This window comes from Diuraphis noxia, unplaced genomic scaffold, assembly GCF_037042655.1.
Source record: "Diuraphis noxia isolate RWA-SAM2 unplaced genomic scaffold, SU_Dnox_SAM2 contig0002, whole genome shotgun sequence".
Lineage (NCBI taxonomy): Eukaryota > Metazoa > Arthropoda > Insecta > Hemiptera > Aphididae > Diuraphis > Diuraphis noxia.
Window position 1 is genome coordinate 80937441 of NW_028301712.1, and position 16550 is coordinate 80953990.

Genomic DNA, 16550 nt, shown 5'->3' on the forward strand with positions numbered 1-16550 from the left:
TGCTAACGCGTTCACACAATATTTGACGTATATATACGGCAGTTACGGCAGCATGGAGCGATGTGTTGCGTGTTATATTATATTTTAGGAGGGGAGGGGGCGATGTGCGGGGTTAAAGCGAGGGCGGAAAGTCGTGTTGAAACTTTCGTTGCAATCGGGATTCGCCTGAAGCGCTAGTGCGGCGTCGAGCGTCCTATATATGCACATATATACGTCATCTTTAGGTCGATCGGCCCTCTGTATAGTCACCAGCGGGTTGGTTTTATACACTGTGCGTACACCTACTACGTGCACGCGTGTAGGTATACACACACACACACATATATATAATAATATGTATGATTTGTTTCACGGTTGTTCGTCGTCGCGACAGAGTCCGCAACACGGGCGGGTAGTCTTGGTTTCTCCTCCCTGCCGGGAAGGGGTCGCGAGCTCCTCGAGAATTTCGTTGGATTTGATAATAGTGCGGCTGTGATGTAATCGTATTTTGTTGTTTATTGTTATTGTTTGTTCTCTCGTCTTTTCTCTGTGTTATATAACATATTTATATATATATATATATATATAAATACGCATAATTTATAATTATATGTACCTACTCGGGAATTGCGTAAATCGGTGTACCCTTGTCGTTGCACAGTTCTATTGCCCAACAATCGTTGCCAATATTTAGGTGGATACCGACATACCCTCAATAATATAGCTAACAGGTAAGTCACACAGTTAAGACCGTTTGTAATACATTTTTATGTATTTTACGTTATATTTCTAGGCGTGTCACAATCTCTGAAAAACGCATCATTAAATGCTTCAATTTTTTCTGCAATTTTTTTGTTCTATCACAAATCGTTTCAACTTTTGTATACATTCTCAACCTAGTGTATCCATATAAAATACCCTTCAAAATTGTAGGGAATGCTGTATGTTATATTATTGTATTGACTTGTTATACCTATATTGTTAGTATTTAATATTATATCTGTTCTGATAGTCTACTGCAGATTTCACACGACTTATACTTATTACTCTCGTGTTATAGTAGCTAATTAGGAGATATAATATATAATCATTATATTATAGATACCTAACCTACTATTTGATATACGTACCAAAGCTGTTAGTTTATTTAAGTCTATAGAAAAGTCTAAAGCGTATAAAATGTATGCATTATACCATATGAGTGTATATGACATCTGGACTTACTTTTTTTTATGCAGTGGCAATCCTATGGATGAATTTTAAGGGAGGGAAAGCAGAATTTTACATTTTACCGATTGAATACGATGTATTTAATATCATAAAAATATTACTATAGCCAGCCTGGGATTGATAAGCATTTAATGCATATTTTTTTTTGGATGTTTGAATTAAGTGCATAACATGACGTGTACACTACATGATATTTATATTAAAATAATAAAACCTAAACAAGACTATCTTTTCTTTAAACTCTAACTTCATCATTTCAATCGCTAAATTTATTTATAAAATATCGACACATAAGTATACTTTCAAAAACACGTACCTATACAAATACAATTTGTCTTTAATTTTTTTATTTAACCATTCAATTTCTATACTATCCGTATTTTTTACTTTAAATTTAGTTTTTTTTTAGTCAAAAGCCTTTTGTTTTTATTTATTCATATATTTACTTTTTAATGCTTTTAATTTATGTGATATTAAATTTAAGCATAAATACATTTACTATAGTAGTAATAGTATACTATATTACCTTTATAAGAATCATAATAAAATATTAAGTACCTACCTACGTGCATACTTTTACTGATGTATTGTAAAATAATGTAGGTATAGGTTATATTTTTTTGCTATATATTGTATAATACATTAATACATAATAATATTTAATTAGTAATAATAATTAAGTAAAGTAAAACTTATTATACTATAATACAATAAGTTTTGTGGTTGTGATATAGGTATAGGTATAAATTTAATTATATTTTAATTTTAAATGGGTATATAAATAGTAATAGATATAGCCGTATTATAGGTACCTAGATCTTAAATCAAACACGCAATAAATAACTGTGATCTATGAATTCATTATCAGTTACTCTTAGTCATACACAAAAAATATTATATATTTCTTACATGTGTTTTCATTAGGTACTTAATAAGAGTGATTAAGAGTAACTTTTAATTCAAAATTTCACTTTTCATTATTGGTTTTTATATTATATTAGGTATATAGTATATATGCACTTGGACAATATGTAGGAGCTGACATCAAATTTGAAAACCTCAGACGTAGGTGACAGTCGAAAGATGTCCTTGAAAATTTAACAAATTTTTTTTAATACCTAATTCAGCATATTTTTATGGAATCAGGCGATGTACCGGTTGACCTGCAATGTAACGATACCGGCATGTTTATTTTAGGATTTGCAAAGTTTAGAAAAATGAATAAACTTAAAAAATGGTCTTACGAAAACGAATTTTTGATAGATTATAGTTATTATTTCATAATAGGTTGATGCCAAATCAACAAATATGCATAGTATTATACTATCAAAATCAAATCATTATAATATATGTTTTCTATGACTTCAAGTTAACAAGTTACAGCAATCAATAATATATTATGGAATAACATTTAAAATCGGAAATGAAGTATATTATTAGAGTTTATATGTACAATTCCGACCGAAAATGAAGGTTTCTGTCGTTCCATGGAGGAGGGGTGTTAAATTCTCCTGACACACCTTATGGCTTATATTGCCACCAAATATAATATTATGGGTACTGTGAAACACAAAATTGACTCAATGAGAGCCATTCAAATTTCAATAAATAATACATTTTTACAATTGATTATAAAATGCATAGAACCATTTATAATTATTTATTATTGGTTACTTTTTGAATATTTTTACGTATACAGTGGTAATCAATTTTAATTAAATAATTTTATATCTATATTATGTTGATCTTATTTATAACACGTATAAAAAAAAAAAAATACGTAAAATTATTCAAAAAGTAACCAATAATAAATAATTATAAATGGGTCTATGCATTTTATAAAGAATTTTAAAAATGTATTATTTATTAAAATAAAATTTGAATGGCTCTCATTCCGTCGATTTTGGTTTTAAAGCCATGGATAAATGGTCAAAATGACTTAAAAAAATTTAGTTTATCCGAATTATGTATCAAAAATACAGGTTGCTTTAAAAAAAAAATAAGTTGCGTTGCGCAAGCGCGTACCGAGAGCGTTAAAAATTTGAAATTTATCTTAACATGTGTACCTATTTGTGTACCACTAGCTTGTAAAAAAAATCGATTTATTCCAACATAATCGGGCTGAGAAATTCAGTGTCCCCTAAATTGGTGAACACCCAATATATATATATATTCCTTACAGCCTTCAGCGACGTATGCGAATTATTATAATATATGATCGACGAGACGACTATTAGTATAAAAAGCTAGGCTTATGAATATGTGTATTAATGTGTTATGGCTATACGATTACAGTGCGTGATGTGTATACTTACGTTTCTGTGTACATGTTTAATGTATTATAAATTATAATTTATAATATATTATGTTTTTCGACTGGTTCAGGGGGTCACTTGACCCGACCCCACGAGCCAAGCAGTTCGTGGTGACTGTTTGTTTCGTTGTTGGCTGTTGTATATTATTTGCATCGTACATCGATAATTGTATGTCGAGAGTGAAATTTAAAAAAAAAAATTAAAAAATGTCATTAACAGAATTCGCCAAAAATAAAAGCTGTGTCGCTGAGTGCTTACATTATAATTTCTAGCATATTATATAACTATTATAATATATCTAAGGTTCAACACCGTAGGTTACAGTCTACACAACACTCGAGGGTCGTGTCTATTTTTTTTCCCTTCGAGTTGTCTCAATCAAATCCATAATTTTGGCTATCTCTCCATCGAAATCGTGCGATCGGAACCTATCTTTCATCGTAGAACCACGAACGACTGTCCAATCAAACTACGATTTGTGCCCAATCATCATTATTGTTTTCCACGACCCGCTGCGGAATATGAAATGTAAATCTCATACGTCCATTGACTTTAACTTAAGTTCAAATTTTAAACAAACATAACATTGTAAGAATGTAATATAATAATTATTGTATTTGCGTTTTATAAATTATTAAGGTGGGACGTGCATTCGATGACGTTTATATAGCTATAGAGTAAAGGTAATTCTTCATACGATGTGACGATGTAGGTACTTATATTGGCTATTTCCTAATAAGTATGTTGTACGTCTTCACAATTCATTATGACTTATTGACTTTTTTAGATATAAAATACAAGGTAGGTTAGGTTAGGTTAATACAATATTAGTAAATATGTGAACTAATACAATGTACCTATGTCCTATACATTTATAACTTGTTCAGTAGTTTTTTTTTTATTGGGAATAACGATGAAAAATTTTAACATATAGATCCCTTATAGTTTGTAAATATCTTAATAATACTCATAGAACGCAGGAGGCTGAAAGTGCTCAAATCAAATTATTAGTTCAATAGTTAATTTTAACTTCGCCAAGACAAGCAAGACAAATGACGCTATAGCAACAAGGATACGAGGCTCCGCGAGACCACGCGATGTTTGAAAGGTACCTTAAACCAGAGTTTAGAGATGACACGCATGCTTTGGACCGCAAGATAGCGCTACGTTTTACTATTCATGTACTTGCGATATTATGCTATAATAGTATTAGAATATAGGATTATACTAACCGTAGACCCGTCCACCGGTGTCGGGTCTGAATTTTTTTAATTCTGGGGTCTATCGTCTGTCGTATAATTCCGTACATCAGAGATATTCGCATACTAAACAAGAAATAGAAAGTCTCCTTTATTTATTAACCAAATCAAATAATAAATAAAGGTGGAATTATTCAAAATATTAATAATAAACAAATTTATTTTTCTATTATTTTGCAACTTTGATTATAAATTTGTTGATAGTAACAACTTAAAGTATAGATTCCATGATGTAGATAAGAGATAGGCTGTAGAGAATATTATAAATTATAATGCACTAGGTACTGTGAAAGCTATACAAAATTATTTAAGTATTAAAAGCTAAAATCGTCATATTATATTATCGGTTGCATTCCTTGAACATTAAGTATGAACTATGAACATGCGAATTCGACTCCAAGAAGGTCGATTAAAAAAAAACCACACACTGTTGGTTCATTGAATAGATAAATAACGTACACTATTTTTATTCTACAGACCAGATGTGTTCCAAAGTTCGAAAACTTACATCAATTAGTTAGCCAAAAGGTTTATTAGAAGCATCATTAAAATATTAAATATTCATTTAAATTGAGACATTCGTAGATACCACCTGAAATATAAAAATTACTCATGTATATTGTCTACAAATAAAATGGAAACAGAAATTATTATTGTAACATTAAAAAAAAATTAGAATTCTAATGTAATTAATATGACGAGTATTTAGCTAAACATATTATTTTTATTTTATTTGGTTCAACAAAATTAAAAAAATGTGTGGTTTTGTCCTGTATTTTATCTAAAGTGTGCGGTTTTGGATTCAATGGTTATAATATCAACTTTGTTTTTAGACTTAGAATTGATTGGAGACCTGTGTAGCACCACTGATTCATGATTGGCCATATCTCTTTCCGTTTAAATGTTCAGTCTATAAATGGTATACAAGTATATACAACACTCCTACAACTTCTGTTGTAGATCAATATTTATCCGTAAAAATGTTATTGGATACGACGTTTTTATATAGGTTCTGTCGATAATTGATTATATCTCTCATCAGTCCAATCTCTTTTATATTCAGGCCACAAAACTCCGCAGTAATATAAAAAATGCAGACCTACTACCGAGACATGCAGGTTTAACATAATGGGTTAGGGTTAGCATAAACTGTTAAGATGCCGTTCCTCAAAATCTGTTATGAGTGGTTTTCCGCAGTAGGTCTAGACTACATTATAGAGGGATATTTTTAAATTTTGAATCGGGCCGACCGTGTCGGCGCCGACAGCTATAGCTGCTATAACACAATACCAATCACTCGAACAATGGGTGAATTTTAAATTGTCATGCCTCCCCACACCCTGCTGATCAATGTCTATTGTTAAACATCATATTGTAGATTTTGCGGAATCAATAAAATTTCAGGTAAAATGAAAATGGTATTCGCTGGTTATGGGAATTGAATTGAATCGATATTCGGATGTTATTTATAATATCATATAGCCGATTAAGGTTAGATAAATAATAGTATTTATCATACACTAAACTATATACAATATACTATATTATACTGTTATAATATTATACAAAATACCAGTGACATACACAGACATGGACGGGATATTCAAACCTTCCACTCATGGTGTAATGTTTTTACTATACATATGCTGAAGACAAATGAATACCTACAATTTAAAAAATATTTTGATATTTTTACATTATTCTACGTATATATATTTTTTTTAACCACTACCATAAAAAATAGAGTAGGTACATTGGTATACAAATTACAAAGTATACTCTCTCTACAGTGGCAGACTCGAGCATAGCTAGGCTATGAACTACAGTAGAATGAATCATTTTTTAATTATTTCAAAACTATATTTACTAGTACGATACCTGAAAATATACTTGATAGTTCAGACGGACAATAAAATAATAAGAATGTCCAAATAGAAATACAGAATCTATTCTGACGAATTTTTAATAACACTGAAAGCAGCCTGCTAACATTCCATATATCTATAAATTATAATAACATACTAAAATATTTCGTTGGTACTTATGTTCTATACATCATTAGATTATCTGAAGCACTGTTTGAGGTATTATTTGAGCATAATAATTTTAAATTATATTCTACCTACGTCTACAAAGCAACAGTACGTCTGTATTTGTGTCGTCATATAGTTGAAAACTTACACTTCTTCTGCTGTTATACACATAATAGTCTATAAAATTAATTTAATTAATGCGGGGAGTAAATATTACTGGTTCAAATAATTGTGTACAATTGATTCCAGAATATCATGATTTCCCAGATTTTATACAATGATATCCCTATGATTTCCATAAAATTGCTCAATGATTTCCGATATTACCAGAAGATTTCCAAGATCACCAAAAGTTTACCAAGAACTTGAACACGGATTTCCATCAGTGATTTATCCCTGAATATGAAAATATTAATATTATATAACTTGCGCATAGGACACATATTTAACTTTTTTTTTTATTCAAATATTCTACTGAACTAAGTATACTCTCATATCGACAAGTAACAACTCGAATAAATAAAAAGGTAATTTATCCTCCAATCAATATTTCAAACTATTCTATTTACTGCAAACGAAAACACGTTTGAATTCATATGACTGAACCGCAGAATCGTATAAACACGAAAGTATTGAGGCATTGACACATTGTGCGTAATCAGCGTTATAAAATATGTCTCGTCATGTTGTGTTTATTGTAAAGAACATAAATATATTTTCTACATAATATAATACGTAGATATATATTTTATAAATATTTACAACGTGCACGACCGTTCTATCGTTATTCGTTGGTGTTCATTTGTCTAGTAGTTTAGTACCTATAGTTATATAGTTTTGTAACACACTATTGGTTTTAAAACGTGGACAGGTCACAGGTCGACGGGATTATCATTCAGGTTGTATCCTTGTATATACCTGCTCAGGGTATTCAAACGTTTAAACTATGAGCTTCATATTTATTTTATAAATCATAAATATTATAATAGTTTTACAACCGCGATCGGCCAATGTTGAAGATAGGTACAATGTACATATTATTACCTATTGTACTTAATATTTATGAGACTGATGGAATAACATTCCAATCAAAATTGTTTTGCTTATTAGTGCCTAGTGGATAACTAAATTACTAATTAGTAATAACTAATTACTAAATTTCCCTCAGTCGAATATCCATCTCAGATATACTAAAAATTAAAAGGAATATACGAGGAAGATGCGGAATTTGCGTATAGTATATGGGAGAGCAGCGGTGCTTTAGTATAGGTACTTAGCCTTGCAATATACCGAAATGCAGCTTGACTCTTGAGATAGTATACAAATATCGATATTTACAACATTATTTTGTAACATTGTAAATTTAGTTATAAAACCTTGCAACCTCAGTACCTCACTCATATTTGTTTGAACATCACCAAGACGTTTTAGTAATTCGATCCGAATGGTTTTAATTTAATATGTATTTTGTACGTTGGGATTTAGAAGTAAACAGATTTTATTTTTATGTGGTACGTTTATATAGGTATAAGGTATGTTTTTATTTTTATTTGTATGTTTATAATTTATAGTAGGTATACGTTGTATATGTAATAATAAAACTAACAGCCAATAGATTTTCTTTATCGTAATGGATTTTAAAAGTATTAAAAACTGACGCACTTATTACAAGACCGTTAGAAAGAAATGCGATGCATAATATTATTACTGTTTAGTGTTTACTTCCATTATGTAGGTAGTATTTTTACAAAAATAGTTGCAAAATGTAAATATTTGTTTGAGATCATAAATTCGAAGAGACTGGAAGAATGCGAATAAATTAACACAATAACTAACAATTTTGACTATTTTGTTTGGTCTGCAAATAACAATGCATAAAATAAAAGACCATTTTGAAACATAATTTATACGCCTATATAAATATTTTTTTTTAGAAGCATACACCTTTTACCACTATGTAAAATAATTCGAATACACTTAGTATAAAACATTGGTTATATTTAATAAATAATTTATAATGATATTTTTTATGACAATTGATTTTAGGTCAAAGTCTGTGCAAATCACAATTATTCATAACTAAAAATGTAAATATACCTAGTATATCTATCATAATATAATATATAAATATATATATATATAGAATATACACTGTGGTGTATGAAAAAATTTATTGGGTGTGCAAAGCAGAGGAAGTTGACTATAACTCTAAATATTAAAATGGATTCATTTAATCTTATCCGTTTTAATTTTAATTTTATTTTTTGACCTTTTCATAAAGTAATCTAACAATTCAACGAACTTATCTGTATTTAATTCACCTATAATTGTTATTTAAATTGCGTTTATAACTATACATTTTAAATGCTATGAAAAAAAAATAATAATTGAAACATTCAAATAAATTATAATAGATACTATTTTAATTTTTACTAGTGTAGAATATGTAGACAAATAGATGTACATTTTGATCTCCTCTACGACGACTATGTGGCACCCAGTGCACTTATATATTGGCATGTATGTATAGTGTTAGTATATATATTGTAATTCATATTTTATTGTAAATACTTTATTTTTATTGAGCCTTTGTCAGCTCTAATTAATTAATCATTACATTTTGATTTATATTCTTTATCAATCTTACCACTTATTAATTTTTATCAGAAAAAATATTTTACAATTAAGAGTAGGTAATAAATTATTCTTATCTGGTATTTTAGTATTTGGGCCTTCATAAAAATAAACATACCTACTATGTTTATTCCAATACATTCGGAGGAAGGAGTGGTTCTGGTTCTGCTATACCTAGGCGGTTATAGGCAAATTGGATATATGGAGTCAGTACTTTATACAATATTATTGTTAGAGTCTTAAAACTTTTTGCAACAACCTTATCATTGCATTTACTATAATCATACGCAATGCTAAGGTAGCTATTTTTTATGAACTTCTTTACATCGTTCTACGGTACGTCGATGCAATAATACTATCTTAAATTTTTATATTAAACAATTTGATAAATTAAAATGTTTGTTGTTTCAAGTATTCATAATTCAAAAGTAATGTTGATATTTATGTGTTTTGTATAGTCCATTCAAGAACGGTTATTGTAGTTATTAAATTGAGGTACAATATGGGGTGTCTGGCCTATAATACAGTTCACTCAGTTCAGTACCCCTAATGTTTGTTCTCCAGGAACGGCGCTAGGATTTTCGGAGCCCCGGGCAAAATAAATAACAGTCACATTACATATTATCCAAACTAACTAATCTCTGAACAGTATAAAATGTAATTTAAGAACTGCGGGGCCTTGATTATAATTTTAAAATCGCGGGGCCCGGGGCAGCTGCCCCGATTGCCCCCGCCCCTTGCGCCGTCACTGTTGGTGAGGTTAAAAACGGGTTCTATATTGATATTATATTACTGGGTTACTTCCACATAGTCGACTTCTAGAACTAAACAAGCCAAATGCACAATTCCTAGAGTTTACCATGTTTGCTAACATTTGAACCCGTTGTTTAAACGGCTGTCCGACAAAATACAAATGGACAATATTTCTGCAGTGTTATCAAACGTTTTTCGCTATTGAATTTGATCAAAACCTTGGCCGTGGTATATGTGTACTCTGACGCAGCAACCGCTACATAAATTCAGCAATTCAAATCGTATATATATATATATATATATACAGTGTGTCCCACAGAGATCTGACATTCTGACAAATGAAATAACTTTTGTTCTAATCAATATTTTAAAAAAATGTCTTTTAAATATAATTCATAGAAATTTGCGCTACATTTTTAGAATAGGTACATTTTTTATTTTTTAATACTGAAAATAAAAAACTTAAAAAATGATAAACATTTTTTTCGAAATATTCAATATAGCCAATTTGTAAATATGATTTTTAGAAAAATTTATATGGTAAAAAAACTTTTAAATATCAATATTTTCGTTAAGTAAATTACGATCTAGTTTATGTTAGAAACCTTGTAATTTCAAATAATTTTTTTTTTTTTTAAATATTTATTAGAAAAATAAACAATCTATACAAGAAATGTACAATAAGCTTATGTGTTAAGAGAATACATGGCATGAAAAATTGAGTAAGAAGCCACCCACTGGCAACACTTAGCATGATTTATTTATATTTATGTTTTGTTTTGTTTTTTTTTTTTTTTGTATTTTTTTTCTCATGTTGAGATTAAATGAATATATATACATGCAATGAACAAAGTAAATTTAATTTCAAATAATAATAAAGTTTTTTAAAAATATTTTATAAGAACATTTTTAAATAAGTGCATATTAAAATCTAATTATTTTTTTTATTGTATTTATTTTAATAATATGTGATGTACCTATAAACTATAAATTACTATAATTTACCTAACGAAAATATTGATATTTAAAAAAAATTGTAAAAAATCAGCCTTTTGACTTAAATAAGCGTTTTTACCATATACATTTTTCTGAAAATCAAATTTACAAATTGGCTATATTGAATATTTCGAAAAAAAATTTATCAATTTTTAAGTTTTTTATTTTCAGTATTAAAAAATAAAAAATAAAAAAAGTATTCTAAAAATGTAGCGCAAGTGTCTATGGATTATATTTAAAAGAATTTTTTTTTAAATATTGATTAGAACAAAAGTTATTTCATTTGTCAGAATGTCAGATCTCTGTGGGACACCCTGTATATATATATATATTTCAATATTTGTTCATACTGTGGTAAGCATCATAGTCGCTGCCTTTTATTATACGTACGGACACATAGGTACACTGTATACCAGCAACCGGACAACTGTAATATTTTTGGTTATCGTTGGTCCGTCAGTCTTAAGAAACAACGGTAGTCTCCGGCTTTTTAATCGGCGTCCATAGACGTAGTGCCGTTCGGTAATCGATCACATTGTTTTTGTTTCATCAGCCGCGAAGCGTATGTATTAATATATACCGACGTTTAGTGTTTTACCCGTGAATAAATATCAGGGGAATTAGTCTTTTACATACGCATGTTTGCGAGCCTCATCATTAATATTCTTGAGAGATATGTCTACCATTTTACTGAGGAAATGATGGTTACAATTCACAGGCGACGGGTTAAGGCTTGGCACACATCACCATCATATTATAGTCATCCATATTATTAACAGATTTTTGGTAGGGATAGACAGTTAGGTTAGACAGGTTAAAACATTTATCCTACCAATGTTTACGAAAACATTTTTACTTATGAATAATAACTTTTTACTTGTAATTAAATCGATTATGACTTATACCCTCCAACCCCTTAGTTTTGTTTGTATCTACGTGTCTGAAGTTGCTTCGGATATACCTACCAATAGTTAATTAAATGCTTCTACAACAAATTTGCCAAAAAAGTGGTGATCGTAACTAAAAAATTATCCTACATGTGAATAAAATATATTATTATTATAATTATTGTTATTTAAATATATTTAAACCTTATCGATGGGATACGTTTAAAAAAGACATACATACCTGTGACGTCCTGCAGTTATATATATATATATATATATATATATATATATATATATAGATAGATAGATAGATACAAATATAACTGTATAAGGTATTACTACTACTACTTTTATGTTTGTATATATTTGAACAAAAAATTAGTTTTTTATGAATTATGTTTACAAAATAATCTTGGATAACGAATTAAAATAACAAATATCTATACTATAATAACATCTATTGTATTATGTCAAATTAATATTTTTAATTTTATAAATTATAAACACAAATATCAAATGTGTATGTTTATACATTAAAGTGTCACTCAGGAGGCAAGGCACACACAATCTGATCGTCACCTTGAAATGTTGAAACCGTCTTTGGGAGAATATCGGTATGAGTTATGATATAATGATATCGCATAATATCACTGTCACATTGATTACCGTATTCGATTCCAATAAGTATAATAGGTGTAATAAATTATTAGTATTAATACACGGCATGCTATAATAACACCCCACCTGCTCGATATGAAGACCGCAAGAGGACCGAGTGTAATGTTATTATTAATAAAAATATAATATAACATATTTATATTTGGGAATGTGGTCGTATTGGACGGAAAAAAAGTTCTTAAAAAAACCTCTTTTACACTATACACGCGTGAACGTGTGTGTTTGCTCGGGAGCGTGCACGATTTGTTATTGGGTTCCTGGGAGTAGAACAATTGTTGGCCATCGGAAACCTCGCCCTGAATGGTTTCGAAAAAATGTGCTGATCCTGGACGAAAAATAATAATAAAACGAGTGCGTGCATTGCACGCTCACACGCTTGCTTTACCATCATTTCGGCTGACTTAGGATGTATCCGCTCGGGACTATTATGTATATAAAAAAAAGTAATAACAAAAAATATCAAAATCTAATAAATATCGTACGATTTGTGTAATGTATGACATATAAATAATTTAAGACTGCTGTATGTATATTCGTCTGCCTGCGGAACGTGTGTTAACTGTACGAAAAAAATTGTATATAAATATATGTGTAATGTGTATATAAGATATTTTGGGAACACAATGTTTTGAGTGACAAGGTCAATGCGAGGGGTAAGAAAAAACGTTGATTTTTTACAATGGGCCGTTCTGTTGAAATTCAATAGGTGCAGGGTGTACATTTGTATATAATATAGACAGATACAGTTATATAGGACTATTTTACAACCCAGACAAATCACTCTCGATTTTTTTTAAATGTTTCTTTTATACAGGAGATAACTCCTTTTTAAAATGTCTCAAAAAGGTTTTCTTATTGTCTCCAGAGATGGCAGAAAAAACATTACTTCGGACTTCAGTAAACGTCCCTGCACATATGTAATACCATCTTATAATATGAAAGACTAAATCATACACATTTTTTATTACCTGTGTATGAATATATTTTGTTTTACATTACCTGCAATGTCATACATAAATGATAAAATACTCGTAAGACTTAACTCCCTTTAAGTTGTACCTAATAGATTAGGTAGTTTATGTTTTAATATATTTTGTAAGGTATTATTAATTAACGACTCTAAAATATAAAATTCAGTACCTATATATATTAATATTATAGTATCAATACAGACAAAATACACCATTCAATTTATTAGCACTTTCCGTCATAATTGGAAACACCCGTTGGGGGTAAGACAGCACATGACAATACTTTTTTATCCTTGCGAACACCGTGTAATACCTACTTTTAATCACCTTGAATGGTTCGATGTATAAAACAATAACAGCCGCATCATAAATGAACGTCCTTATTATCGTGTAGCTACTCAACATCAGAAAAACAATTCTGCAACAAAAGATCTAAACAAAATTCAGTGACGAATAGTTGTATAGCTGTCTAAATATATATACCTAGGTATATTTATGCAGTCTTCGGGGTAAGTGTGATGTATATATATAATATATTATATGCATAATGATGCGTATACGGGAAGCTACATTATTGCCACCACAATATATTGGTGTGTTTAATTGTCTATTGAGGAAAAAAAATTGTTAGTAATTTAAGCACACGAATATATAGTGGCTTTTCACTGGAAAAACAAAAGAACTGAGACATTGAATGTATTATTATAGGCGTAGGTACATCATGTATACCTACCTATTGCACACGTACGTTCAGTCAGAGCCTCCGGTTACGTGGATCACACAAAACAAAACCCAGTAGCTAGAACAACGTGGCAGGACCCAGATGAATAATTGGCTCAAAACGCGTGTGATGGAATTACAAGTTGAAAATAAATCATACTTATTTTTTGTTTAAAAAACAAAAAATTAAATAACAAAACACGAAAATAACGAAATAATATAACCTGTATACGAGTGCCTCTCTGTATATAATTATAATGGTATATAATAAACGCGGCCACTGCACCACCTGACATTGAGTTCCTTTTCTCTCTCTGATAGACGCACCTGCAGTTCGCAGATGTATTGGACAGATATCGGGTTCGTGAAGAATGGCAAAAATTACACTCTTATGTGTGATCTGAAAGATGACTGTCGAATTTCAAAGCAATGTATGTATATGTATATATTTATATATATACCCATATTTGTGTGTGTTTGTGAGTGTGTGTACAGACTTAAATCAGAAGGGGATGAAATATAACACTCAAAAAAGCTTAATCACGAAATACATACTGTGGGAATCATATACTTGAGGAATTCAACCAAAATAACCAAGTCGCCGCTTAATATATTTTTTTAAAGTATTCATGTTAATTTTTCTAAATAATTGTTTATACAATTATATTGTAACTGGTAAAAGACCGTTACATTCAGTAGGAACTCAAATGAAATAACGCGTATAGAAATCTTTAACACAACACTATATCGAGATCAATTATAAAATAAAATAATTATCGAAGAACAAAAGCATATTAGTATACTATAAAACTTATACCATAATTTATGTACTTATAAGTATCCGTACGGATAGTAAATCAAACTGAATATAAGTATGTTAATTAACAAATTACTTTCACTGAGATCGATTATAAACATATTTGGTATAAACTATAGATATATTGCATAAGCCTATATATACTCAACGACGTTTACGATATAATTAATCAGGCCGTGGTCGTTATAATAATATTATTATTATAAGTAATTTTTTTCTTGCGTACGTATATACATTTTTGAATAAATCTTTCACTTGATTCTTGGGCATTAGCCTAAACACATGGATATATACTTGAGTAGGTATTTAATGTTATACATATTATTACTTTATATAGGCAGGTATCCTTAAAATGTAAATTGTATCCATAGTCATACATGACATATTATGTATTCATTAAAAGTAAGTATTGATTATCATAAACTATCGTTATACAGTGCTCCAAAATATATCAATATATTTAACATTATTCATAGGTACAACTAACTATATAATTATGTAGGTACCACGACCACATTATATTAAAAAATACATAACTGTCACAAATGGATTTGAATAATTACATCGTATCTACTTCATCGTAAATGTATATTATATTAGTTATGACTTATGAGGTTTCTGTAGTATTGATAATATAAGTCCTTCCTCCTCTGACACTTCTGAGGTACTGCTAGATCACGTCTCTCATCACTTAATATGAGAAAATAACTTTTTTGAGTTTTGCGAAATGAATTATGCATATAATAGTAAAGGTAAAATAGTTGTTTGTCATGGGCAATTAAATTTATTTTTATATATATTCTATAATAATTTAAATGAAAAAAAAAATATCTAATAAATGTGTTTAGAACTTTAATTGCATTACGCTTGTATCAAACAAAATCATGTGTATACTTATTAAATGTACCTACTAACTTATTTATCATGTTGATCATAAGAATTTACATATATCACAAGCAAAGTAATAATTTTATTAGAATAAAATATTATTAATTACTAACTCATACTATTGTAAATATATTTAAGTGGGGCATAATCCTATATAATGATATTGAAACGACTCTATAGTTGATACTTGAGAGGGAACCTCAGCGGTTCGTCCATCTCCATCTAAATAAAAATATTTGATATGTTATACTCATTATGTATAATACCTACTAATAATAGTAAACATAAGCATGGCGTGTACCAACTCGATTTTTAATATATACTGTTTATGATCTTTTATACTTCAATTTTAAAGTACCTAATGAATGTTAATTCGTATTTCTTGTACCT

The 16550-nt window shown here is 29.3% G+C and overlaps 1 protein-coding gene across 1 annotated transcript in view; it reads left to right on the forward strand.

Annotated features, from left to right (window-relative positions):
• The first annotated feature begins 270 nt into the window (after window positions 1-270).
• Window positions 271-16550, forward strand: part of LOC107165651 (BTB/POZ domain-containing protein 2-like) — a 51888-nt gene continuing 35608 nt past the window's right edge. Inside the window, exon 1 of the mRNA XM_015513994.2 lies at window positions 271-710. The gene's annotated coding sequence lies outside the window, so the exon portion shown is untranslated. The remainder of the gene's footprint in view (window positions 711-16550) is intronic.